This window comes from Nomascus leucogenys, chromosome 12 (assembly GCF_006542625.1).
Source record: "Nomascus leucogenys isolate Asia chromosome 12, Asia_NLE_v1, whole genome shotgun sequence".
Classification (NCBI taxonomy): Eukaryota; Metazoa; Chordata; class Mammalia; order Primates; family Hylobatidae; genus Nomascus; species Nomascus leucogenys.
The window spans coordinates 79636165-79660386 of NC_044392.1; the positions used below are offsets into that span (position 1 = coordinate 79636165).

The 24222-nt window shown below is 43.4% G+C and overlaps 1 protein-coding gene across 2 annotated transcripts in view; it reads right to left on the minus strand.

Annotated features, from left to right (window-relative positions):
• TLCD4 (TLC domain containing 4) overlaps window positions 1-22138 on the minus strand; it is a 74752-nt gene extending 52614 nt beyond the window's left edge. The window contains exon 1 of one of the 2 annotated variants that reach the window (XM_030825019.1): window positions 21970-22138. The gene's annotated coding sequence lies outside the window, so the exon portion shown is untranslated. Of the gene's footprint in view, window positions 1-18446; window positions 18524-21969 lie in introns of those variants that run through there. The other variant, XM_003260083.2, reaches the window with a different exon arrangement.
• Window positions 22139-24222: the final 2084 nt, after the last annotated feature.

The following is a 24222-nucleotide window of genomic DNA, read 5'->3' on the forward strand; positions in this document are numbered from 1 at the left end:
TACAATGGTGGCGTCATAAGATTATAATGGAGCTGAAAATTCCTATCACCTAGAGACGCTGTAGCCATCATAACACCGCAGCACAACACATTACTCATGTGTTTGGGGTGATGCTGGTGTAAATAAACCTACTGCACTGACGGTCATATAAAAGTCTAGCACATACAATTATGTGCAGTACATAATAGTTGACGATGATAATAAATGACTATGTTACTGGCTTATGCATTTACTACACTATACTTTTTATCATGATTTTACAGTGTATTCCTTCTATTTATTAAAAACACCACACACACAATTAACTGTAAAACAGCCTCAGGAAAGTCCTTCAGGAGGTATTCCAGAAGGAGGCATTGTTCTCATAGGAGATGACAGCTCCATGTGTGTTACTGCCCCTGAAGACCTTCCAGTGGGACAAGATGTGGAGGTGGATGATAGTGATACTGATGGTTCTGACAGACCTAGGCTAATGTGTGTGTCTGAGTCTTAGTTTTTAACAAAAAAAGTAATAAAATAATAATAACATAATTGTAAAAATAGAAGAAAGTTTATAAAATAAGGATATAAAAATCTTTTTCTACAGCCATACACTGGGTTTGTTTTCAGATAAGTGTTATTAAAAAGAATCAAAGGCTGGGTGCAGTGGCTCACACCTGTAATCCCAGCACTTTGGCAGGCTGAGGCTGGTGGATCACCTGAGGTCAGATGTTCGAGACCAGCCTGGTCAACATGGTGAAACCCCATCTCTACTAAATATACAAAAAATTAGCCAGGCATGGTGGCACATGCCTGTAGTCTCAACAACTCGGGAGGCTGAGGCAGGAGAATCACTTGAACCTGGGAGACGGACGCTGGAGTGAGCCAAGATCACGCCACTGCACTCCAGCCTAGGTGACAAGAGTGAAACTGTCTCAAAAAAAAAAAAAAGAAAAAAGAAAAATCAAAGGTTTGAATCAAAAAGTTTATAAAATAAAAAAGAAACTAAGCTAAGGTTAATTTATTGAAGAAAGAAATTTTTAAAATCAATTTAGCGCAGCCTAAGTGTACAGTGTTTATAAAGCCTACAGTAGTGTTCAGTAATGTCCTAGCCCTCCACATTCACTCACCACTTACTGATTCACCTACAGCAACTTCTAGTCCTGCAAGCTCCGTTCACAGTAATTGCTCCACAGAGGTGGTGTAACATTTTTTACCTTTTTTTTTTTTTTTTTTTTGACACAGGTTCTCTCTGTCATCCAGGCTGGAGTGCAGTGGCACAATCATAGCTCACTGTAACCTCAAACTTCTAGGCTCAAGTGATCCTCCCGCCTCAGCCTCCCACATAGCCACCACACCCAGCTCATCTTTTTTTTTTTTTTGTAGAGACTGGGTCTCACTATGCTGCCCAGGATGGTCTCAAAGTCCTAGCCTCAAGTGATCCTCCCACCTCAGCCTCCCAAACCACTGGGATTACAGGTATGAGCCACTGTGCCTAGTCCAATTTTTAATCTTTTATCCTACATTTTTTAACTGTACCTTTTCTAGGTTTAGATACACAAATACTTGGCATTGTGCAGCATCTGTCTACAGTATTCAGTACTGTAAATGCTGTACAGGTTTGTAGCCTAGGAGCAACAGGTTATGTCATATAGCCTAGGTGTGTGGTAGGCTATTCCATCTAGGTTTGTGTTAAGTGCACTCTATGATGTTCACACAATGATAAAATTGTGTTAAGGACACATTTCTTAGAATGTATCCCCATTGTTAAGCAATGCGTGACTGTACATGTCTTAACTATCAGCTATGAGAGCCCTTCCCTTCCAGCAGGAAGACTCCCAGAGACAGGGCCCTGGGAAACAGCACTGCCAGGGCTAATTCAGTCTTCACATCAAAAAACAGTCCATCCATCTGTCTCTGGTCCACCATGAGCCAGGCACTGTGCTGGAATACAAAATAGGGAGACAGGCTTACGGCCAGTAGGGATACAAAGAAATTGATCCTCACCACACAAAGTGGTAAGCGTAGGGGGCAAAGAAATGCTCTCTGCTTTCCAAGGAATAAATACCCATGAGAGGTAACACATAACAGTGAGGAGGTATCCAAAAGTAAACCAAGAGGACATCTTCTCTTCTATTAAAATCCCAGTAAGATGCTTTGAGGCTGGAGCCCAAAAGACTCAGTTCTCAGCTGGGCTCATGCCTATAATTCCAGCACTTTGGGAGGCCCAGATAGGAGGACTCCTTCAGGCCAGGAGTTCAAGACCAGCCTGGACAACATTAACAAGACCCTGTCTCTACAAAAAATAGAAAAATTAGCTGGGTGTGGTAGCACATTCCTGTAGTCCCCACTACTCAGGAGGCAGAGATGGGAGGATCACTTGAGCCCAGGAGATGGAGGCTACAGTGAGTTATGATTGTGTACCATGGCACTCTAGCCTGGGTGACCGTGCAAGACCCTGTTTCAGAAAGAAAGAGAAGGAAGAAAGGGAGGGAGGGAGGGAAAGAGAAAAGGAGAGGAGGAGGGAAAGAAGGACGGAGAGGAAGAAGGAAGAGAGGATGAGGGGAAGAAGGGGCAATTTTAAAGGAAATTGACTTTAAAAAAAACAGACTCAGTTCTAGGTGAGGTTAGGATTACCAGCCCCTCCCCACCAAAACACGATCACTCACTCATTTCCCCCATTTGTGATTCCTTTGTAAATTCAGGGATTCCTTAGAGAATATATCAAATACCAGTGCCACTTCCATGCACATACATAACCCCTCTCCTTCATTTTCTGATATAATCCCCCAGTGAGAACCACTGCTGGAGTGTTTTGCAGTAAAAATCCCTAAAAAGAAGGGGATGGGTCTGTGTGTTTGTCTTTAAGGGCAGCAAGGAAGGGGGAAGCTGGGAAGAATGCCCCAATTATGCTTAGCATTCCTTGTCCCATCCCTGGCAAGCTCCCTTTCCTATTTCCCACATTGATTCCAAATATTCACTGCTCTCAAATCTCTAGTTCTCCCTCTTAAAATAGATGAGCTTTCTTCCCATTTGACCGAGAAAATGAAGGCGATCAGGCATAAACACCTTTAACTTGGCAATGTTTACTACCTCCCCCCAACCCCCACTACCTGAACCTCTTCTCTACATACTATAGGTTCTGCCTGGCTACACGCCCTGCACCTTCAACACTGCTTATACTGTGTGCAACTAGATTTCACCACCCACCATGCACCAGCCCTGAATGGTCAGCCACCCTCTGGATGGGCTCCATTTGTGCATCCGGAGGCCCCGCAGGTTCTACTTGGCCCAAGCTGAACTTAACCCCAACCAGCCCTTCTCTGTGGTGCCATACCTCAATGAATGACATGGACATCCACAACATTGCCCCATCTTCCAACCTGGAACAGCTCAGTCATCCTTGATTCCTTCCTATACCTTACCTCCACAAATAACTGACCAAAAGATCCTGGTAGATTGGAGAATACCAAGTGAAGGATACCTTGATTCCAGCAAAGTTCTGAAAGTTTCTCATGACAGCCTTATGAAAAATACCAAAAAAAGTGGCTAGATTAACAAAGTTAGTGAGCCCAAGAGCTAGCGGAAAACTAGAAGCAGCATGTAAATTACTGATCCAAAGTAGAATTGAGAAATATCTCCTGATATTTTATACGATTTTCTCTTTTTTGGTCCTGTTTTAGCAAATATTTTTTGTAAATACTTGTATGTTTACTTAAGCTGCATACAACACAGACGTGGGAAAGACAGCTAATACATTAAGTTAACAGAATCAGGTTTTGAAATTATCTTGATTAGCTGAAATAATGAATCCCAATCATAAAGGCAAAATATAATAAAATTTTTAAAGGCAATACCAAAGTATAGGACTTGGCATAATAGCCATACACACAAGACCTTCGCATTGTAAGTGACACAAATCAATGAAAGACAACAGTATAATGAAGATACTAAACACACACACAAAAAAACAAATTTCAGGCTCATTTATACTCAGAAAGAGTGAGAGTGCATCTTTTGATCAAGCATCAGTCCCATATACTCCCAATTAATTACATACCAAAGTACCTTTAGAGTGGTATAAAGATGGTAATCTTATCATGTCATAAAGAGCTAAGAGGCTGAGTAATGTTAGCTTGCGAACAAGATTTCTTATAAAAAAAAAAAAAAAAAAAACTTGAAAACTTGAGAGTAGGCCAGGCTCACTGGGTCATGCCTGTAATCCCAGCACTTTGGGAGGTCAAGGCCAGTGGATCACCTGAGCCCAAGAGTTCAAGACCAGCCTTTTGCAACATGGTGAAACCCTATCTCTACAAAAAAAATACAAAAATTAACCAGGTGTGGTGGTGCACGCCTGTAATCCCAGCTACCGGGAGGCTGAGGTGGGAGAATCACTTGAGCCCAGGAGGCGGAGATCACATTACTGCATTCCAGCCTGGGTGACAGAATGAGACCCTGTCTCAAAAACAAAACAAAACGAACTTGAGAGCATTCCTTGAACATTTAAAGAAGTGTTGTGGCTAGGCATGGTAGCTCACACCTGTAATCTCAGCACTTTGGGAGGCCAAGGCGGGCGGATCACTTGAAGTCAGGAGTTCAAGACCAGCCTAGCCAACATGGTGAAATCCCGTCTCTACTAAAAATACAAAAATTAGCCGGGCATGGTGGTATGCAGCTGTTATCCCAGCTACTTGGGAGGCTAAGGCACAAGAATCACCTGAACCTGAAAGACGGAGGTTGCAATAAGCCAAGATCATGCCACTGCACTCCAGCCTGGGCGACAGAGGCAGACTCTGTCTCAAAAAAAAAAAAAAAAAAAAAAAGTGTACAAAAAAATGAGAGTGGGAACTTATTCTGCATTACTCAAAATGACACAAGTGGGCAGTTTAACTTAACCACCCTCTAGCCCTTTAGAAGTGTCCAAGTGTCTATCACGGAAGTGGTAAAAGAACAGCTGGGAGGGTTGTCTGCAGAAGGCAGGGGCCCTAGTCTAACTTTCAGAGGACCCTGCAAACAAGATTTGGGGTCTAAAATTGAACTTAATTTTGATATTCAGAAAGACAATTCCTATTACATTAACTCCTCAACATTCTATCAGATATGTTACAAATAATAATTTCACAGGGAAGGAAATGTTAAGTAGATATACCATCATGGGAAGTACACAGGCCCAAAGTCTTGATTTTGAGTCTCAGTTCTACCACTTGCTAGCTGCGTAGCCTTAGAAAAATTACTAAACTTGCCTTAACAGAACCTCAGTTTCCTCATCTGTAAGATAGAAATATCAACAGTACTAGCCTGGCATGGTTGTAATAGGAAATAAATGATATAATGTTTCTTGGGCACTTAGAACAGTACTCAGCATATGGTGTGCACCTAGTCTCTGCTTCTACCATATCCACCTCCAGCAGCACACAGGACATACAATCTCCAGGCCTGCTGTCACTCTAGTCAAGGAAAATAAAACCATCCTACAGCCATCAGGTCTAGACCCCTAACTCATGCCTGTTTTCATCAGGCAAGACTTAAAATGTAGGCAGTGCCCATTGAAGAGATCTATCCTCTACCACCTGAGTATCTCTGTTTTGCTTCAAAGTTCCTTCCCAGCCCATCACCCTCTCCACCTCCCGCAACCTTCCTCTAGGTCCCTTGGAACTGCTGCTCTACACCCAGAAAATAGTGTCATATCCTTGGCCTCTCTTCTGAGCATGCTGAAGACACCCCTCTACTCCTGCAACCCTCTCAAGTAGCAGCTGCCCAGCCTCTCATACTCTGGAATCAGGAGATGGCCTTGGCATCTCTGCCCCTTCAGGCCTTATTTCTCCATTCCCCTGCCCTCTGCAAACACCTATATCCTTTTTAGGGTCCTGCCATTCAGTTACACCACTCTCCTCCTTTCCTCACTGTTATATTCTAATCTCCCAATCACTTCTGCTTACTCAAAGACATTAGCCCTGGCTCACTGATGTCGTCAAGCTCTGCCATATTCCTGCCCGTTTGTTGGCTCCGCATCTCCTAGACGACTCAGTCCATTATCTTCACCTGGAATGGCATGTCTTCCATGCCACCTTACCCACCCATGAACCTTTATTGTCCCCTATGCATCGTTTTCTGCCTCGAAAATAACACTTCAAGTATTCCCTTTGTTGACCATGGCCTTCTTTCCTTCAAGCTGTGCAGTATTACAACATTATCCGTCCACTGACCTCTCAGCTTTTTCCCAACCCATTAGCCCTATTCTGCTTGCACATCCCTCTTTAATCAGCTTACATCCCAAAGTCCATCATTTCCACAGCACTCTAACACCCAAATTCCCTTTCCATTGCCAAGAGTTGACAAAATCCTAATCCTGGATATGCCCAACTATTTACTCAGCAATGAGTCCAGAACAATCAGAGCTCTGTTGCAGAAAGTCACACATGAGAAGGCTGAAGCCAGTGTGTGAGAATTACAGAGGGATCAGACAGCCCTCAACGCTGCCCTACACTCCAACCATTTGCCACTCCAACCAACCCTCTCAGAGTCCACAATAAAATTCCCAAATTGTCCCTATTCTTTTCAAAACACCATCCATCTACCCTGTTCTCAGCAGATGACCCCCATCCTACTTCACAAAAAAGTAGAAGCCAACATATGAAAACATTCAATATCCCCCACTACCAACTATACAAACTACCTCCATCTGTAACTATCTGTCTTTTCACCTAACGTCAACCTCTCTAACTTGTGCACTTTAGATCCATCCTTTCTGGCCTTCTTGGGAATCTTTTGCTCCACATTATCCTTTACTCTCTCCCTCTCAAATGGCTCTTTCTATTGGCTCTTTTTTTTAAATTATACTTTAAGTTTTAGGGTACATGTGTACAACGTACAGGTTTGTTATATATGTATACATGTGCCATGTTGGTGTGCTGCACCCATTAACTCGTCGTTTAACATTAAGGTATATCTCCTAATGCTATCCCTCCCCCCTCCCCCCACCCCACAACACACGGACACAGGAAGGGGACCATCACACACCGGAGTCTATTGGCTCTTAAACAGGCTCAAGTTCTCAGCAAAAACAAAAATCAACAGATTTACCTCTTCTTCAACCCTCTTTTTCCATAAAGTTTCTCTCTCTCACTTGAATTTTTCCACTTGCGCTTTCTCTCTCTCCACTCCTTTACAGACAAAGTTCTAGAAATATTTGCCTGTATTCTGTCATCATTTCTCATCTGACACTTCACCACACTCCACTGTTGTCCCCATCCGCATCACTCTCCTGGAATAGCTGTTGTTAAGGTTAACAATGACTGCTATGTGCAGCTTTCATGTTACCTGACCTCTCCGCAACATCAGATGCTGACCATTTTCTCCTTGAAATGCTTTCTTCCTGTACTTCCACAACACCACACTTCCTCTACCCAGCTACTAAATAACAGAGTTCTTTAAGACTCCAGACCATCTTCTATCTACTTGTTTCCTGTGTGATTTCACCTACACGTGTGGCTTCAGTTACCACTTAGATGTAGAAAAATCTAAAGTTTAAATATTCATCCTAGATCTCTCCTCTGAGCTAATGTATATAGCCTACTGCTACTTGATATTACTACACAGTGTCTCAAATGCATCTCAAACCAAGCTCATAACCTGACCCCTACACTTGGTCCTCAGCTAGGTTCTTTATCTCAGTGAATGGTTATCACCAAATATCTGAGTCAGTTTTGTGTTGCTATAACAGAACATCTGAGACTGCATATTTTTTTTTTTTTTTTTGAGATGGAGTCTCACTCTGTCACCCAGGCTGGAGTGCAATGGTGCAATCTCAGCTCACTGCAACCTTCACCACCTGGGTTCAAGCAATTCTCGTGCCTCAGCCTCCAGCATAGCTGGGATTACAGACGTGTGCCACCACGCCCGGCTAATTTTTTTGTATTTTTGGTACAGACAGGGTTTCACTATGTTGGTCGGGCTGGTCTCCAACTCCTGGCCTCTAGTGATCCACCCACCTTGGCCTCCCAAAGTGCTGGGATTACAGGGGTGAGCCACCACGCCCGTCTGGGACTGTATAATTTATGAAGGAAAAATAGGTTTATTTAGCTCACAATTCTGCAAGTTGAGAAGTTCAAGCATGGCCCTGGCTTCTGGCAAAAACTCTGGTACTAAGTCATAATATAGTGGAGAAGGTCAAAGGGAGAAGCAAGTATGTGTGAAGAAACAAAACCTGGGTGGCGTCCTGGCTTTATAATAACCCACTCTCAAAGGAACTAATCCACTCTTGCCAGAATGAGAACTCACTACCGTAAGAATGGCACCAAGCCACTCATGAGGGATCTGCCCCCAGGATTCTAACACCTCTCACTAGGCCCCACTTCCCAACACCAATACATTGTGGATCAAATTTCAACATGAGTTTTGATGGGGACAAACCACAGTCAACCTATTGCACCATACATTCAGATCTCACAGCCAGAAACCCAGGAGTCACCCTTGATAACCTGCTTTCTGCACCTTCCAACTCTGCCACCATATTCAATCTACCACCAAGTCCAATGGATTATACTTCTTAAATAACTATCAAAAAGATGCATTTTCTTCTCAAGCTACTATCATCACATATCTGGACTGTCTCCAAACTGGTCTCCTTAGAGTGAAGAACAGACTGGAGGGCTCCTGGGGAATCTTTTCTAAAAGCCATCTCTGATCATGTCACTTCCTTACCTACCCTCATCTTAAAACCTTCATGTGTTTCTCAACGTTCTCATGAGAAGGACTCCACCTTCTCCAGCCTCAGTTGGCACCTGCCCTCACTTACTGCATTCCAGCTAACATGGCCTTCTTTCTCTTCCTTAAAGATGCCATGTTCCCTTCTTCCACAAGGCTTGTGCACATCCTATTCCCTAACTCCCATCCATACCCCTCCACTCCCAAGTTCACATCCACGCTTCTTCAGCTGTCTTCTCTGAGCTCTGTCAACAGGTTAATTCCCCCATTACCTGCCCTCATGCTGCATGTCCCTCTCCTTTACAGCTGCAACTTAGACATTTCCTTCTCACCTGGAATGTATGCCCCATAAGGGTGGGAAATACGGCATTTTTCCCCCTCACCATTAAGTCTCCATGCACAACACAATGTCTTCCATGTAATTTATGCTCAATAAATATGTTAAATAAAACAGTTATAATAACAGACATACTCTTACATGTGCTTTCCATTCTGCTAGTGTTATAGATTCCTTGTTTTACCAGGGTAATCACAACACTAGAAAAGGAATTTTCTGAACTGACAGCCATAGTATTACAGCATGAAAGTATACTGACTTCAAAAGTATGCTCACCTCCAAATATGTCCAACAGCAAAAAGTACCGTTATAAATGGAGTATATTTATCTACTGTAAACTCCTTTTAACATGATATATATTCAAAAGTTTCATGTATAACCTGTAATTGTACTTTAACATTCTTATCAACTGCAGAAGTACTGATTTGTTGACTTATTTACCACCACCAGTAGTCCTAACACTCTGGGATGTAAAAGTCTCTATCTGCAAACTCTAAGTCATTTGTAAATAAGCGCGTCACTGCAGAAGATGAGTTATTTACCAAGCCAAAGAAACAAATAAAAAACCCTGGCCAAAAAAGGCATACCATCCTACACCCATTCTGAGTTTTGTCTGCATTTTCATATAGGTGGTACACTGTAATTATCTATCTCAACATTGATAAAATGTCAAAAAATGACCAAAGACATTGAAATTTTAGTAAAGAATAACTGCCGGGCCAGGCACAGTGGCTCAGGCCTGTAATCTCAGCACTTTGGGAGGCCGAGGCCGGTGGATCACAACATCAGGAGTTCGAAACCAGCCTGGCCAATATGGTAAAACCCTGTCTCTACCAAAAATACAAAAAATTAGCTGGGTATGGAGGCACGTGCCTGTAGTCCCAGCTGCTAGGAAGGCTGAGGCAGGAGAATCGCTTGAACCCGGGAGGCAGAGGTTGCAGTGAGCCGAGATCGCACCACTGAACTCCAGCCTGGCAACAGAGCAAGATTCCGTCTCAAAAAAAAAAAAAAAAATTAATTAAATAAAATAAAGAAAAAGAACGTCAACTACTCACTTTCGACTTTTCAATCATGTAAAAATTGTTAAGCATCTAGAAGAATGTATATAAAGCTCTCAGCTAACTGCAGTTATAGTTTTTGCTTTTTGTTGTTTTAATTGTATGTGAAAGAGACATATAGGGAAAAAGACTAAGGTGGATAATATGAAGAAAATGTTCCACCTCTTTTTCTTTTCTGAGCATCAAGTTGAAGAACCATTATCATGAGTGTAAAAATCTACAGGAAGCTAGCTGCATAAAAGTCAACCCAATTTCTATAAATCCTCTAATATTCATGGTACTGCTTTTTAAATTGAACCAAATGGGAGGAAAAGAAGACCAAGCTGGGAAAGGTGAAGAAGCCTTATGTTCATATAATTAAGTTACACTCCCTTTCTTGAGACAGAATCTCACCCTGTTGCCCAGGCTGGAGTGCAATGGCACGATCTCGGTTCACTGCAACCTCTGCCTCCCGGGTTCAAGCTATTCTCATGTCTCAGCCTCCTGAGTAGCTGGGATTACAGGCGCCCACCACCACACCCAGCTAATTTTTGTATTTTTAGTAGAGGCAGGGTTTCACCATGTTGGTCAGGTTGGTCTCGAACTCCCGATCTCAGGTGATCCACTCGCCTTGGCCTCCCAAAGTGCTGGAATTACAGGCATGAGCCACCGCGCCTGGCCTGTTACACTCCCTTTCAAAGATAAATGATATTACTTAACGTTTAACAAGGAATTGCTCATGGCTATAGAAAAGATTTCTCTATGGTTCCTCCCTGTCGACTAAAATACTGAACTTTGAAAAAGGGTATCCTTTATATTTTTATTCTCTATTTCCTATTTCTTCAGCCCTTACTCCTCCAAGAGTACATAACAAGAGTTCAAGTTAAAGAGAAACTGATCAATTCTGCCTGCTACAGACCCTGGCAACTGACACCTCCTTGAAACAATATTTTTGGATTACAGATTGTTTTGATTATAACAAATAACAAAATATTTAAGCTTAACTTTTCACACATTTCTAATAGACCTTTATTTTTCTCATAATTGTATATAATAATTACAACCACAGTACATTAGATTAGGAAAGAGGCTAACCCCTGTTCTCTAAACTAAGTATCCATACTCAAAGGCTGGGGGTGGCCCCACCTTGCTACCAAAGCTCAGAAAACCGCTCTGACAGCTGAGTCACAACTCTGCTACACATTTCTTTAATCTAAGACTTTTCTTTACCTGTCATAATCCTATCTTTCCTTGTACATCCTATACTAAATGCCTTCGAGGAATCTTTCTCTGATCCAATTAAGTGCCTTTAAAATGTTCATATCCCAGGCTCCCCTGCCACCCCCACCACACACACACACATACAATTCTGCTTATTCCTACAAGTAGAGAAGACTTTGTAGTCTTTCTACAGTTTGTTTTGTGGGAGCAAAAGAGTTCTGTTGATATAGATTTTTCAAACAACCCAGAGTTCCTACACCAAGATATTCTGACACAGCAAGGGTAGGAGGCTATCCCACCTCTTTAACCCCTCCCTGAAAATTCCTGCTCTTCCAAGAAATCATTTCTCCCACTGGTATCCACAACACCTAACTAGTTCTCCCTTCCATTATAGGTACAGTAATTTTAACTGGATTTTAACAAAACTTTTATTCCTATTTTCCTAGCTTACATTTACACGTTCTAGCTTTTAACTTAAAAATAAATTAAATCTGATATAATTCGTCTATTTTGCATCAACTTTTTATCTTTTGTCTTAAATTTTTTATTTCATTTACATTTATTCATTTACTTGGGGTTTTTATAATGCTTAACAAGCAGAATGAAGCCAAAAAGAAAAAGGCCTTCTCCATCTCTCCCTCGAGCTCCTCTGCTTCTCAACTCCGAACTTATTGAAGAATTCTACCCTTAGGAAAATCAGGTCATTTTCTAGGCCTTATGCCTCAGAGTACACATGTGATTTACATGACAAATGTTGCTCCCTAGCATCTCACTCCACTGAAAACTTTTTTTTTTTTTTTTTTTTTGGAGACAGAGTGTTGCTCTTTCGCCCAGGCTAGAGCAAAGTGGCACCATCTCGGCTCACTACAACCTCCATTTCCCAGGTTCAAGCAATTCTCTTGCCTCAGCCTCCCTAGTATCTGGGACTACAGGCTCACTTAAAACTTTTATAAAGAAGTCTTTGTTTTTAAACCTATGAGTTACAATTACAGCCATTGGATTTTGGATAAATCAGAATGCCTTCGGCCAGGAGACAATAGTAATTGAGAGATCAAATTAATATAGTAGCTGGCACAAATAAAAGGTAAAGGTTTTGAAGCTTATACAACTTGCGAGCCCACCTTCAAGGAAATCAACATTTCAAACAAAACACTGGACTCCAGCCTTGGAAGAAGTCTATGCTAGGAAGAGTCCCTGAAGCTGAAGCAGAGACCAGGTGGCTCTCTACTGTCTGGGGAGACTCTTGGGAAAAAAGGGAGAGGTTCTGCAGACTGCCTTTTCCACCTGGCATCTAATGTACTTATTTCCGTATCACTGCTCTTCCCTTCCTGGAGGGATCACAAAAGGAGCTCTTGGCTTGGAACATCTCTTGGCTTTTTGCCAACTCTGTGAACTCAAGGAAAACCTGGACAAAGCATGATTTTCCCAAAATATATTTTGTTCTTTTTTTAAGGGGATCACTCAGTCACCCGCCAAGCTACCTAGGAAGTCAGAACCTATGGAGTCAGGGAAGTTCTTCTCACCTCCAAATCATGGATATCATTACCCCTGGAAAGTCCTTAGGATAAGGGAAGTGGCTAAGGTAGGGCTTTGCCTGCTGCCTCCTTTTTTTCTTTTTGTGCCTGTTCCCCACAGGAAAGGAAGTGGTATTAAATGAGTTAGAGGGGCTGAAGAACAAGTTAGCATATTTCTCCCACTTGTTGGGTTCTTAAGATGAATTCCACTCAGCTACAGAGATACCTAGAATCAAAGCCTAGTTCCAATACTTATCAAGTAGCTTTAGGCAAGAACAACACAACCTCTGTGACCTGCAGGTTCTTTAAAATGGGGATGAGAATGCCTAATGGCAAGACAGTTATGTGGCTTAAGTGAGATAATCTGTTAAATGCACCAAGCACAGTTCCTGGTACATGTAGTCACCTGTGGTAAACCATTTAGTCATAAAAAGCCATAAATTCCTTTGCAACAATGACACTGCCACTCCAGTCTCCCAACCCCGAGGTGGAGTCTATGTCTCTGCCCTGTGAACCTGGGCTGGCCTTGCCAACTGCTGACACAGAGAATACAACAGAAGAGAGGCTTTGAGGGTTCTAGAGCCTAGGTAGGACTTAAAAAACACTATCTTGGAAAATTGCCCTGAGACCATCATGTCAGGAGCCTGTCTAGTCTACCAGAGGATGGTAGATAGAGGCCACAATGAGAAAACTGAGGTTGCCCAGCTGACAGCCAACACTCAGTATCAACTACCAGCCATGCTGGCAAGCCATCTTGGATCCTTCAGCCCAGCTAACCCTCTAGCTGAAGAAACCCACTTGAGTGAACCTGTAACCATCACAGTAACTACCTAGCCAACCCACAGAATCACAGGAAATAATAAATCACTGTTTCAAGCTGCTAGGATCTAGGGATGGTTTATTTGGCAACAGATTAAAAGACCACTCAATAAAGAATAGTTCTTGATATTACCAGCCTTTTTTTTTTTTTTTTTTTTTTTTTTTTTTTTTTTTTTGTCTGAGACAGAGTCTCGTTCTGTCACCAAGGCTGGAGTGCAGTGGAGCGATCTTGGCTCACTGCAACCTCTGCCTCCTGAGTTCAAGCAACTCTCCTGCTTCAGCCTCCCAAGTAACTGGAACTACAGGCATGCACCACCATGCCTGGCTAATTTTTGTATTTTTTTGGTGGAGATGGGGTTTTGCCATGTTGGCCAGGCTGGTCTTGAACTCCTGACCTCAAGTGATCACCCACCTCGGCCTCCCAAAGCGCTGGGATTAGAGGCATGAGCCACTGCACCTGGCCTCTTTTTCTTTTTTTTTTTTCAATAGAGATGGGGTCTCATTATGTTGTCCAGGCTGGTCTCAAACTACTGAACTCAAGTGACCCTCCTGCCTCAGCCTCCCAAAGTGCTGGGATTGCAGGTCTCAGCCACCATGGCCGGGATACCAGCCCTTTCTTAACCAAGAAATGTTATACCTATTTAATATTTCTCCAATCATGCCAAATCATACAGGAATATTATATTCTATATTTGAAGGAATGTGATCATTTCCCTCTTGATTTAACCCTTGGCCTAAGGGCCCTGCAGCTTATTTATACCTATGATCTGACTGGATAATTTGGTGGCCAAAATGAGAAGACAGCCAAGGAGTTTGTAAATTCTCTAGGTGGCCTTTTATCTTGTTACCTAAGGTCCACTCTACCCGAGGGCTAGTCTGAAGGTAGTGAGTTGTCTCCATTGATCGTTCACAGTTACAAATGGAACTCCTTGATCTACTCTTTCCCTCCTTCTCTTGACTAGTCTTAAAAAATAAAAATTCTACTCGAGCTACTTTGACAGTGGTTTCTTTTCTAAGCTCTTCCCATAAGATTGCCATTGCCTAAAACTGGTCCCAACTGCACTGTTTCCCAATAAACATACTTATCTACCTGATTCAGGTTTGATACTGCCAGATAGTCAAAAAATCTAGATATGGTGACATGTTTCCTTGAACTACTTCACAGCTTAGTAAGGTGATGTGCAAAACGAATCAGATGTGCCTTCATCACATCACAAACTGCAGGTAGCCTCAACCTCATGTTTAAATTCAGGTGTAGTAAGTCACATAAAAAAAACCTAAGCTTGGCCCACAGACTTGATAATGAAGAACTGTTTTAGGGCAACATTCCCAAGGCAAGAATTTGGTGAATGTGTTCATGAAAGTTCAGATCCAGATAACCCATGGGAAGTGAATTCTTCCTGGCTTTATGAAACAGGGTCAAGCTGACCCACCTGGTAGACCTCTAAGCCCTGGTGACATTCTCACACTGTATAACCTATTAACAAGTTTAATCTTGAAGATGCTATCAAGACTTCTTAGCATGGCAGCTCTAATCCTTTCTAACTTATGGGATCGATCAAGTACCATCCTTGTTGTGTGGACCAAGTACAGGGCGGTGGTGTTTGTTGTTTTATTTTTTAGAAAAATATTTTGCCCAGCCATTGCTATAGTTAATGCCATCTAAAACTTCCTCATTTCTGATTTCAAAAGTTACAGGCCTAGTATTCCGTAGGTTTTACTCATAGCAATTCTGCTAAAATTGTATATTCTATACTACTTTGTGGAAAAATTATCCAGAAACAAGATCACATTGCTATTTTTCATTGCTCATGTGTCCCTTTAGGCCTTCTTAAAGCTATTTCTGGATTAAACCCATGAACCTACAACTCACCCTATTGACCTTTCACTGAGCAGTGCCATGGCATGATACCCCTGGCTAGCACTGGGCAACATGATATGAGGTGGCATCGTAAGGCAAAGTCACTAGGTTTTACTGTAAGATACTGGGAAGGTTGTTCAGGATGCTGGCCATTGCAAATATAATGTTTTCTTAATGAAAACCCAAAGGAGAAATTTTTTCTCACCTCCTGGAATCAGGAATAGGTGTGCTTCTCTGATTTGGTTTCTCTTCTGGACACCCTGAAGCTTGTTATAGATCATGTGCCTCTTCTCTTTGCTGCTGGAAAGCTTATAGCCAGAACTTTTAGTAATGAAAGAATAGGACTTCGAAATACACTAACCAGCCACACTTATACTTCCACCTTCTTTTCCTTCTTTATACTAAATATACTTTATCTTGTCATATCATATGCATCTTTGTAAAACATCCCAAATCCTGTTTGGAACAAAGGGGAATATAAATAAAACTAAAGATACTATAGTTAATGAGCATGCCTAATCCCCCTATCAGACAGTGACCTCTTGTAGGTAAGGAGGATGCATTGCCCCACCTTGAAATCCCCGTAACATCTACCGCTGCGCTTTCACTGCTGAGTCAATACTTGGGGAATTATATAGCAGAATATGTAAATGTTGATAACATGTGTTACCTGAATTATAAAATAAGCAGTATACCAATGAATTGGTCTTTTACCCTCAAAAATTCGCACAAGTTTGAAAAGATATACAGTATTTACAAGAGTGTTTATCAAAACATTACTAGAAGTAACTTCAAGGTCCACCAATAGAAATACAGTTATATGTATACTATCACATGTTATTGACATTTAAATGAAAAAGGTGATAAAAGAAGCAAGCTGCAAAGTAATAAGTTTTTCATAACTAAATAACTCTGGGCACATTTTGCCATTTGTAGAGAAAACGTCTGGAGGGCCTTACCCCCAAAACTAATAACTAGGTGTGTTTAGGAGTGAAACTAGCCAGGGTGGGAGCTGGAAGAGGAAGCAGAGGTGAATTTTCATTCTCTTAAATATTGTTTATAATTTTTTTGTAATGAGCTAGTTTTATTTTGCAATTAAAAAAAAACAGTAAACATTTAGAGGCCTGTGGCTATAAAGTGTTCTCAAATCTTCAAAATGCTAAACATGTCTTAAAGGTTTGGTTCTTTCTTCTGGCTCCAGGTGATCAAGCCTTCCTCTTGGCCTCACCCTTTCATCCTATGTTGCCCTGGATTCCTCCACTTTTCCACAGGGCATGTAAGAAATTGATCTGTTTGGGAGCACTCACACAGGTTTAAAAAATATGAAAAGGGAAGGAAACCTCATTCTAAACAAAGCTATAGTCTTTATAAGTCCTTACATGTGACAAATTATAAAGCATTTAATTAAATTCCTAACTGTCTCAATATTTTTACATGTAATGGAGCAAAACATGTTAATTGAGCAAGACTATTTTTAACAATCATGTCCCGGGTTAGGCACAGTGGCTCAGGCCTGTAATCCCAGCACTTTGGGATACCAAGGCAGGAGAATCACTTAAGCCCGGGAGTTCAAGACCAGCCTGGGGCAACACAGTGAGACCCTATTTCTTTTTTTTTTTTTTTTTTTTAAATCATGTCCCTAAAGTAACACTTTATAAAAAGAACTTTTAAATTTTTCAAAATTTTTCATCAAATGAAAATTCCTTCTTCCTCCCATTCCACTAAATACAGATATGGAGAGAAGTTTAATTTTCAAAGATTTTTTAAGCCTATTTGGAGAAAACTAATTAAAATTAATTTGACCAAGAAAGTTTCTCCAGGTCCCCAAAATTTTAAAGTTAAATTAATAAATGCATAAACTCATCAATGTGCAGTTTTTCCTACAGTTTCCCATGGCAGAATTCAATGAATAGTAACATGGTACAAGCCAGGACCCAGAATTGAGCTCCATGGAGTCAGGTGGACACCACAAGGCAGTTGGTGGGGGATGGGGGGAGAGTTATCGGAGACAACAGAGAAACCAGAATTGAAAGCTTTAGATAAATACCAGACAGCTGAGGAAGGGTGAAGTCAAACACTGAAAACATCAACTAAGGTAGGAACATCTGATAAGGCAGGGTCAGGTCAAGGGGAGGCTCCAACTAGGTTGGAATATCAGTGATAAAAGCAAGCAGTCACTAAGCAACATGCTGGGGTGAACTCTGATACCTGTGTACTTTTGTTTTGTTTTGTTTTGTTTTGTTTTGTTTTGTTTGTTTTGTTTTAGACAGAGTCCCACTCTATTGCCCAGGCTGGAGTGCAGTGGCACAATCTCGGCTCACTATAACCTCTGCCCCCAGGTTCAAGTGATTCTCTGGCCTCAGCCTCCCGAATAGCTGGGACTACAGGCACATGCCACCATGTCTGGCTAATTTTTGTATTTTTTTCAGTAGAGACAGGGTTTCACCATGTGGGTGAGCCAGGCTGGTCTCAAACTCTTCACCTCAGGTGATCTGCCCACCTCCATGCTGGGATTATAGGTGTGAGCCACTGCGCCAGCCACCTGTGTACTTTTCCTCCAGGCTTTTCTTGCTGCTCGGAGTGTTTGGTGTTGTAGCCAGATGCTGATAGTCATGAAAAGGAAATCAAAAGCCTACAGATAGACTCTGCCCTTGATTAACTCTAGGGCAAATACTGGAATTAACTCACAATTGCTGGTTGCCTCATCAATTTCTCCAAGAAGCTGTTTAGATGACCCCCAAAGGCTATAAACGATGACTGGAATTTGATCACAGATCGTCTAGCCCTTTTATAAGATGTAATAAGAATACTTTTCTGGCTGAGCACGGTGGCTCACGCCTGTAATCCCAACACTTTGGGAGGCTGAGTTGGGCGGATCACTTGAGGCCAGGAGTTGAGACCAGCCTGGCCAACATGGTGAAACCCCATCTCTACCAAAAATACAAAAATTAGCCCAGGTTGGTGGCGGGTGCCCGTAATCCCAGCTACTTGGGAGGCTGAGGCAGGAGAATCACTTGAAGCCAGGAGGCAGAAGTTGCAGTGAGCCAAGACCGTACCACTACACTCCAGCCTGGGTGACAAAGTGAGACCCTGTCTCAAAAAGAAAAAAAGAATACTTTTCAAATTCTCTGTGAGGCAAGCAGCCAACTTCCTAACAAGTTTGATCAGCAAATGGGGTTTCAAAACACATTCCATCCACTGCTTCTGCTCAAACTTCTCAAAACTGTAAAGGGAGGTGTGAGCCTCCTACTCACCCTCCCTGCACTACAAGCCCCTCTGCTCCCTATCCGGCCATGAAAGTGGACATGACCTAAATTCATCAGCCAATTTGTTCTGGGTCCTTTTGTCTCCTCATTAAGCCTACAGAGGAAAATCTTACTGCTCTAAAGAAATCTGCTTACATATCCGAGTTCACTCCTTGCACATTTCCTCTTCCTTAAAGCCAATCATTTTGCTTTGAAGTGAGTAGAATTGGTGGAAAGTCCCCTCTTCTGCATCTGTCCCATCATTTCATCTATGTGAGTTCTGCACCTGTCAGACACAAGGTGAGTCTCTACACTCGCTTCTCTCCCACTGACAGGTGCCCAGGTAGTGCTCAATCAATTCTATGCTCCCCACACCTCCTTCAGTATCTCCAATCTCCCCTGCCCAGCCTGCTCCACTGCAACCTGTTTTTCTACCCATTGGACAAGTGGTTTCCAAATAGTGGACTTTGATCCACTAACACGTTATGAGTTTTTAAGAACACAGACTAGAAACAGAAATACAATAGAAATAGAAACTAGCTTCACATACACCTATACTTGCTGTGCCCTGGGTCTCAATGTAAAAATGCATTTTGTACTGCTGTAGTCTGAAAATGTTTGAAACACTGCTTTAGACAAGCCTTTGTCCACTTAGTCAAACTCCACCCATGATATTGGTCCCGCTGTCCGGGACTCCCTTCCTCCAGTGCTGGCTCAAGCTCCGAACAGCCTTCCACGTGTCTTCTTCGTTGGCTGTTTTCAAAAGCTTTGGCCTTTTACACCGGTTCAGAAGCTCCTTCTTATATATCCACAGGATTGCCTTCTCCGTGAACAGACCAATGTTCTGAACAAAGAACCACCTTTTGCTATTCCTGCCTTATCCTGCCTGATCAGGTCTGGGATCTGCTTGCAGCACATCCAACTGTCTCACCAGGAATAACAAGCCTCAGAGCAGTAGGCCTCCATTTCTTTGTGTGCAACCTTTCATCCTCAACAAGAAAAAATACCACCAAAGTCACTCTGGAAATACCTAGACTTTCTTACAAAATTAGCCTTACTTTCCTGATGTAATGTATTCTCTGGTGTAATCCATCCAGCGCCTGATACCAATGCCAGGTGAATACAGCTCATTCCTAATGTTCAGTTAAAGTCTGTTTCCCATCCTTGAGAACAGATGGTGACTCCACCTCCATACTGCTATCTTCTTCTTCTCTCAAGGCAAATGGAAGAAGAAAAAGCACAACAAGGTGACTGCACTAGTTTGGTGGTATTCTTTCCTCTCTCAAGGACGAGGGCACAAGTTGTCCAGCACAACTCCACCCCCAGTCTGGCCCTCCTTTGTCCAAATGCCCACGATTCTCACCCAGACAATTAATTCATTATCTTCCTCAACAGAAAAGCTAGCTTTTCATATCTTAGTGTAGACTGTTCAGTTTACTCTTCTCAGCCAAACTGAGTATCCCAGTTTGAGATATTGAAGCCTAAACGAATCCTTAATCTGTAGGACGTGGGACTAATTTGGAAAGAAAGGTGGGGAGAGACACTGAGGTCTAAAGAGTTTCTTACAAACTAAACTGCCCGTTTTCCTCTAATACATGTAAGGCCAGCTTTGAGAGAGGAACATGAACGCTGGGCCTCCTTTAGAGCACCAAGGAGGAGAGTAAACAGGTCTGAAAACTGTTAAGACAGCTGTGCTTGACTCTGAGGAGCCAGAAACACTCTGAAAGAGAAAGGGAGAAGGGCCCATCAAACCTCAGGTACATTCCCAAACCTGCCTAGAAGCTGTGCCACTTCCTTTTTGAAACCCAGCCCCTGTCCCATTTCTCAATTGGGAATCTAGGGATCCTTTACTTCCTACTAGTTATCTGGTTACAGGGAGGACTCTCCAACACCTACAAGCCACTACTTCTTTCTCCCCACTCTTTTGCAGGGAAGGCTCTTAATCAGTCTAACACTCAGACTTCTGATAGCTCCCTGCTCACAAGACTTCCCTTGACAATCAGATGAATTTACCCAGTGGAGACTTCAGAAAATCAAGGAAAAGACAGGCCAACTCTTGCATCTGTACCCCAGGACCTATTCAGAAGACTCCAGTGAAGACCTAGCTTCCCTGGGGTTTGCATTAGTCTCAGCACCTTAAGCATGCCATTCCCAGTCACCTCCAAGTATAAAGCATTAGTAGCAAAGACCCATTATTCTTTCCACCAGGGTAAAGAAGACTTAGAGTGAAATGAATAGAAATGGAAATCTAACACTGTAAATAAATAATGACTTATTGGGCAGCTGGGTCAGAGGCATCCAGCCTAAACAGACAAAATTCATCTCAAGGATAAGGACAGTAAAGATTCAAACTCCAGAGGGAGGTAATGGGACAAAAGGAGTTGCAGGCGTAGAAAAAAAAAAGAAGCACCCTCAAAATATTCTCTGGGTTATCAGATGGCACAGGAGGGGCGTGGCAAATAAACTAAAATTCATGGTTCTTCACCCATTCTTTCATATTTTCTAACACGGCGAGAATACACTTTTCTAATTTCGTTTCACCCAATTTAAGGAAAAGATAAGCAAGGATAAAAATTCCTCATATATAGCACACTTAAAAGGGAGCTGGGATTCTCTAACTTATTACCTTAATCGGCTACACAAAGATGAAGCTACATTTCAATCCACACCATGTGCTGGCACGGGAGTAACTCACTTAAAACACCACAATCCAAGGTCCATTTTTCTCAACTCCATTTATGACTGCATAAAGATTTTATTAAATCCTTTTTCCCATTTCACACATCAATTCCTAACGTCCACACAAACTCCTCCATCTTCTCCAAACTGGTATTTGGATTAAACATTATCCAAGATCAGTCTTTAAAGTAAATTTCATAATTTCATATAAAAGTGTGCACCACATTAACACTCAAATGTGTGTACAATTAAAAATACATAGACCAGCAACAGTGACTCTTAAATGAACTTAGGCTCAAAGTGTTTTCACAGAGGTTTTTCTGCCGTCTTGGAGGGGTAGGAAACTGCTGGCATTACGAATCCCATTTCATGGCTGGGTAAACCGAGGCACTTACGGGTCACAGTGGTAGAAATGGAAATAGAAACCAATTTCTCCCTCCGACTCTCCGCCTGGTCCCTTCCCACTAGACTTCTCAGCACTCGGTGGCTAAAAATGGGACCCACTTGAGAACTACAAGGGTAAATAAGAGCTACTTGTTTCAGAAGGTGGCGGCGGGGGAGGGGGACTTACCCACTTGATGCGCCTGATTGTGTGTGGGCTCTAACAAGAAAGCTCTCCCTGGATGCCCAAAGGTTTGCACCCACCTGCTTTAAGCTCAGACCCGAGAGGCACCGCCAGGCAGACAGGGCAGCCTGAATCGTGCAGCCCGAGAAACGCGAGAAGAATGCGGGGCGCCCGGGCGGCGCAGGGGCCGCGGGCCCCGGGACACCATCTGCTCCCGGAGCGAAGCCGTGGCCCGCCGGGCGGGGACGATGCTGAGCCTGCCGCACACACCTGCCGGAGCCCGCCCGGGAACCCCGGGCCGCCTCCCGCGCGCCGGACGCCCACCCAGCCTCCAGGCGCAGGAGCCCTCGGCCGTGCTAGGCCAGGGGCGGGAAGCCGCGGCGCCCCTCTCCGCGGGCTGCGGGCGGCCGGCGCGGGGGAGCCGCGAGGCGAGGCAAGCCCGCCTTCCTCCCCAACACCCCTCCAAACGGCGTCACCTGTGCCGGGTCCCGGGGCGAGTCGCGCGCGGGCGGCGGCTGCGCCGAGCCGGGAGAGGGCGGCGGGTGTCTACAGGCGTCTGGTCATCCGGGCCGGCCCGAGGGCTGGAGCTGGCCAGTGCCGCCCGGTGAGATGCTCGCGGGAGCCAGGGAAGCCGCGGGTTCCGGGCCGCTTGGAGGTGCAGTCGCGGAGGCTCCAGCTACCGCCGCGGCCGTCGCGCCCGCCCGGACTGCGGGCTCGGGTTACCGCAGAGCGGCTCCTTAAAGGGGCCGCGGCCGCTCGGGCTCCGGCTCCCGCTCCCGGCTGCTCCGACCCTGGCCAAAGTGGGCGGGGCCCCAAGGCCGGCCGCCGAGCAGACCTTCTTGTGCTGGAACTTGGGTCCCGGAAAGAGCCCAAAAACCCTAACACCCGAAGTCGCAGCGGAGAGATCCTGGAAGCTCACACCTTGCCAAGGGCAGAGGGTGCAGTTCCCGGGTTTTCCAAAGCAAGTCACAAAACTTGCCAGCGGGGGAACTGTGTGAGCCCGCCCCCGCAGCGGTCAGTACCTGGGCTAGCCATGTAACAAAAAATCTTCTTAAATTATTAATTTACATTCTGCCTTAAATGCTCAAATACTGGGGACTTCATGGTTAGATCATCAGAAAAGAGATGAAAAGGCAACTGCTGGTTTTTCTTGCCACGTCTGACACGGCCACACTCGAGTCCCGCCAGTTCTTCTTCGGGGCTGCAGGTGCATACCAAACTGGTAGGGGGCGCGTGTAGAAGAAGCGTATTCTCTCCAGCACCACCTCCGGAATTCCTGAAAAACACCCTCCTGGGTGCCCCAGCACTCCACCTACACCCGGAACCCCTCTGTTGTCGGGGTGTGGAAGTTGGATTTGAATATTTGGTGCTGGCTGAGAATTCCAAGTTGCCTAGTCGATAAAGTTTGACATTAAATAGATCTTCTGACCTGTTATATACAGCCTCAAAAGCCTCCAAGTGATCTGCATCAACCAGAGATAATTGTCTGAAACAAAACAAAATAATAAAAAGGTATATTCAGGCATTATAATTCGCAGAGAGCAATCACAAGGGCTTTTCTTGAAAAGAGGTAAGTTCTACATAAATAATTTGTAAACACTATCATTAATAACAGGATATTTATTTCTAAGAAATGTCAATAGAGCTAACATATTTGATCTACTATATACATGCACAGAAAGACACACATATCTTCCTCAGATTTAGACAGAAAATATATACACAAAAGCTCATATAAGCTCTCCATGTTTATTTTCAAGAGAGGGCAATAGAATTTAAATCAGAACCTGGAATTCTGTCAGTTTATTAGAGTTGTGTGCCTTTAGCTAACTGAACCTCACTGAGGCTCAATTTCTTCATCTGTAAAATGGGAATAATAATTCATAGTGGCTCTGAAGACCTGGACTGATGTGGAAAAGACAAAATCTATACCACGGAACAGGGAGGGACAGAAACCTGCCCTGCAGTCAAGCAGAGAGAAAGATCCTTCAGGCCCCCAAATGCGTGTTCCCCTTTTTATCCCCAAGACTCTCAGGACGTACCAGGGCACCAGTGCTCTTTGAACCACACGGTGTCCCATCATAGTTCCTTCACAATATGCGCAGTACCTGACAACTTTGGTTTGCACAATAGCTACCTTGTGCACTCACATAGCTATTTCATAACTCTCTGTGGGCAGGATGGTTATATGTGAACATCTGTGAAGTCAGCCCAGAAAATACCAATTTCACAGTGTCCTCTCAAGACTCTGTATCAACA